Source organism: Canis lupus, chromosome 34 (assembly GCF_003254725.2).
Source record: "Canis lupus dingo isolate Sandy chromosome 34, ASM325472v2, whole genome shotgun sequence".
NCBI lineage: Eukaryota > Metazoa > Chordata > Mammalia > Carnivora > Canidae > Canis > Canis lupus.
The window spans coordinates 22,861,820-22,866,949 of record NC_064276.1 but is presented as its reverse complement, the minus strand read 5'-3'; positions in this window follow the sequence as shown (position 1 = coordinate 22,866,949).

Genomic DNA, 5,130 nt, shown 5'->3' with positions numbered 1-5,130 from the left:
ATTCTACAAATCATTCAAAGTGCTAAGGTTAGACATTTTCTTTTCCTTCAGCTGGTCCTTATTTTTAACTATGTGAGTAATTTCATGTCATGGTTTCAGAAACCATGTTTCAGAAATGTTAATAGAATAGTTAAGATCCACAAAGAAATACCTTGGCTAACTCAAAAAACATTAAAAAAATCTAAGCCAAAAAATAAAATAAATAAAAATAAAATAAAATAAAAGATAAAAAAAATAAGCCAAGAGGAGTTCTGGAAAAAAAAAAATTCTTACTGAGGATGAAAGAAGTAAAAGTCTCCAATTTTATCTTTCAGAATATTTCCTTCCCTTTGGGATTCTCAAACTTTGATTCTTTTTGCTTGTCTGTACTGTATCAAAATATGGGTCACTCACAATATGCTCTCATACTTCTCTTTAATTTCATTCCATAGTACTTTATAAATATTCATTAATCATTTACTTTGCATGAAATAGCATGCTTGTTACATTATAAAATTTATCTCATTGAATCCTCACAAAATACTCTAAGATATTATGTACTTTTATATTTTTTTATAATTTCCATTTTCATCTGAGGAAAATTTGGGTTGGAAGAAATTAAGCAACTTTCTCTAAATTACACAGGAAGCGTAATTTAGAGGCCAGATATACCCCATGACTGAAACAACTCAGACACTAGATAAAATATATTTTTAAAAATATTTCTAAAGATATTTGACATCATGCAATGAAGGATAGCAATCTTTAATGTGAGAAATAAAAGAGGGTAGGCCCTACAATCATTTTCGCTTAATGTCTGAATGTTTCCAGGCAACAATGCAGGAAGAGGGAACCCAAGTGGAACCAGGTAGTCTCTTTGCAATGAGAAAATATACTTTAGAGTCCAGAGAGGTCAAGGTAGCTAAAGTTAACAGTGCAGAGTCCAAGAGAAAAGAGGACTACACAGAGTAAAAACTCTGGAAATCAGAGTTGGGGTCAGCTTGACCCCCTTGAGGGGTCAGCTCTGTAATGAGTACTGATTAAATGGTATTTAATTGAGGAGCCTATCCAAGGCCATAGAAAGAACCACCTGAAAGAGTTAAGAGAAACAATCTTAATCTCTGTATAAGATTTATACAGGGCACAAAATGTTTCTATTTCTATTCCCATCAGTCAGAGTAGAAGACTTCATAATCCAAGGTCACTGAAGAGAGTTTTCAGTCCTTATTTTCCTCAGTTGTGAAAAATTAGCCCTATACTAAACATGCTCTGGTCCCATTTGTCAAATCTTAAAAGCAAGAATGAAAAGGATCAAACAATTTAACTTGTTTTGAGGAAAGATTCTCAAAAAACTTCAAGGACATTTATAGAAACAAAATATTTTAAATGTATTCCTCAATAAGGTAAAATTAATAATCTCTAGAACCCAATGAAACATTCCCAGGCATGAAAAGAAGTAGGAAACACAATTCATTATAAGAGAAAAACAAACAAACACAAACAAATGAAACAGACCCAGAAATGACATAGATGATGGAATTAGTAGACAGGGGCATAAAAACAGTTCTTACAACTGCATTCCATATGCACAACACTCTAGATTTTAAAAATGAGCATACTAAACAGAAATATGGAAATTATAAAAAGACATAAGTTGAACTTGTAAGAATAGAAACTACAGTGTCTGAGAAAAAATACGCAGAATTGGATAAATGGCAAATAGATATTGCAGAAACATATAGTGGTGAATTTGAAGATATAGCAGGGTCATAAACCCACAGATGTAAGATGCTTAATAAATCGTAATAACAAGAAACATGAAAAATGAAAACAAAAACAAAACAAATAACAACTACAGCAATGTACTTCATTACTAACTTACTTTAAAATCAGTGATAAATTAAAAAAATCAGTGATAAAGCCATTTAAAAATGGTCAAATGAGAGAAAAGCACATTATATATGGAGGAAGAAAGATGAGAAAAACATCAAGTATAATGTTGGAAACAATTGAAGCCAAAAGGCAGTGGAGCAGCATCTTTAAAGGGGTGAAAGAAAAATACTGTGACTCTAAAATTTTCTTCCCAGCAAAAATATTTTTAAAAAGTGGTGACAAAAGGAAGACTTATTTTAGATATTGAAAGCTAAAAAAAATATTTCACCAGAAGACAAACACAACAAAAACATAAGGGAAGTGCTTCATGTTAAAAGGAATCTATCTCAGATAGAAATCTGTATCTACATGCTGAATGACAATCACCAAAAATGGAAACTACTTCACTAAGAATAATGTTTTTTTAAATTAAAATCTCTTTTAAAAATAATTGAAAAATAGCACAAAATCCTCAACAGAACAAAAGAAAGTATACTGTCAGAAAGTTCTTATACTATATAAGAAATTGTATGTTATCACATGGAAATCAAACAAATCTTAGAAAAAGCATGATGGCTCAAATTGCCTAAATCAGTAATCAATGAAAGACATCATTAATGATTGAAATAAATTTTTAAAATTACAAGAAAAATTATCAACATTTAACAAATTGGACAATTTTGACAAGATGGACAAATTCCTACAAAAGCAAAAATTAGCAAAACTGACTCAAGAAGAAATAGAAAGTCTGAATACATCTATTAAAAATAAAGAAGATTAAGTAATTAAAATTTTTCCCAAAAAGAAAAACTGAGGCTTGCATGGCTTCAAAGGTGAACTTAATCAAATATTAAATAAAAAGTAGTAACAACCTTTAACAAATTTTCAGAAAACAGAGAAAGCACAATTTCCAACTCATTCCATGAGGCCAATATTACTCTGATATCAAAATTCGACAATGACTTCGTAAGAAAAGAAAAATACAGCTAAATAACATTTGTGCACATAGATACATAAATCGTTAACATAACCCTAGCAAAATGAATCTAATAATATAAAAACATATTATGTAAGAAATCAATACCATTTATAATTACATCAAGAAGAATAAAAAAAACCTAGAAATAAATTTAACCAAGGAGGTGAAAGACCTGTATTCTGAAAACTATAAGACTTTGATGAAAGAAATTAAAGATGACATCAACAAATGGAAAGATATATATGTTCATGGAGTGGAAAAATTAATATTGTTAAAATGTCCATACTACCCAAAGTAATTGGCAAGTTCAATATAATCCCTACCAAATATTTGAAGACAAGGAAAGGGCAATTAAAGAAGAGAGATATCAAATTTTGGAAAGTATATATAGAAAGTTTCCCTACTCGTTGAAAGATGGTTTTGTAGAGGCAGATGATCAAGTTACCTATTGCTGCAAAACAAACTACCCTAAACAAAATTATTTTATTTTTCTTATAGATTCTTTGCCTAAGGAACTAGGGCTGGGCTCAGAAAGCATAGTTTTTTTTTTTAGTGTTCCACAATGTTTAGAGCCTCATCTGGGAAGATTTGAAAAGCTGGAAGCTGGAATCATCTGGAGACTTCTTTACTCACATCTCACACGCTTGGACAGAGATGACTCAAATAGCCATTTGAGCCTCCCTTTCAAATAGTCTCAGAACCTCTCCATGTGGCTCACCTCTCTATATAATCTGTCCAGGGATGGTGGTCTCAGTGTAGTAGGATTTCTAATGGCAGTTTAGGTCTCCAAGAGGTACCGTTTCAATGAACAAGATGGAAGCTTCATGGCTTTTTTAAATCCACATCTTCTTAGCACTATTTCCACCTATTTGTCAAGGCAGTCACAAGCCCATCCAGATTTAAGAGGAGGGAACATAGATCCCTACCTAAAATCACAACAATAGATTAATTTTAGAGAGAAGAAAATAACAGATTTTTGGAAGTGATGAATAATTAACCCTTCCCCCATTTTATCACCAAAACACATGACACATTTAACTGTTAAAACATGCATGGGGTCAGAGGAGATGAGGATAAAAAAAAGAAGAACGAGTGATTTGATATGAGACAGAAAGTTCTGGAAAAGCCACTATATTTGAGAAATCAATCTGCAAAGAGTGCAGGTTTTGAGATTCTCCTGGGATTGAGAAAAATAGTGAAATGAGAAAGAAAGTTTAAAATTCAATTTATTAATCAAACACATGGAGAAAATACCATTAGCAAAGTAAAAATGTAAACAAATTTGTGTAAATACCTAACAATGGACTACCATTTTTTTTAAATATTGAAAGATCTCACAAGTTAATAAGACCAATGGTCCACAGTAGAAGAACATAGTATTCTAATAATGAAAGAACATTAGCTGTAAGGCCACAGTATTATGTGAAAACTGGGCATACCTTCTTATATGATTATTACGTTAGATTAGAAAATAAGAATTCAAAGAGGGGATTATTTTTCAGATTTAAGAATTTTTTCGTTAGGTAGTTTTTAAATGATTACTATGAAGCACAAGAGAAATTGGACATCTTTCCTTCATGTTTGCTGAATGCATCAGGAACATACTTGAATTTGAAACAAGCCTTGAGTAGCATGTGCTTTGTTATAGATTTTCTGTAGGAAAATTGGAGAATATTTCTACTGTGAACAGAATCATAAACTATACAAAAATATGTTTTGAATACTTTTAATTGTACTCACAGGACACATGAATATGCATACTGGTAATTGCTGCATTTGTAAGTTCATAAACTCAGGTTTCCCTTTGAATAGCAGAATACAGAGAAACCATCCGCTCCCAAATGCTGCTCTCTCTTTATCCCAACAGGTGGGCTTCGGGCTTTTCTATACACATAGTTATTGCTTGACAAATCATTCTCTCTTTCTCTAAGCCATTTGCCCCTCCCTTGAGCTCCAGTTCTTTATGATGAGATGACTCATTAAGCTTTCTTCCCTGCAGGGAGCTGACACCCAATTAATGAGCTGACACTGTTCTGTGTCCGCTCTCACTAGTGCAATAAGGCTCTGTTTACAAACACAGGCTGTTGTGCCTGTTAGGGAGGGCAGGTTAAAATCCTCCTGCTGGGCCAGTTTGTTCAAAATCATAAGGCTTCTTTAAATAATGTCTTTGTGCCTTAAACACCAGACATACTGCTTTCAGCAGGATGCAAGTCACCCTAATGGCAACATCCTGTTTGGCGGGAAAGGGACCAGTGGCCCAAGCTTTTTTATTATACATAATATAAATGGTAATATTTTAT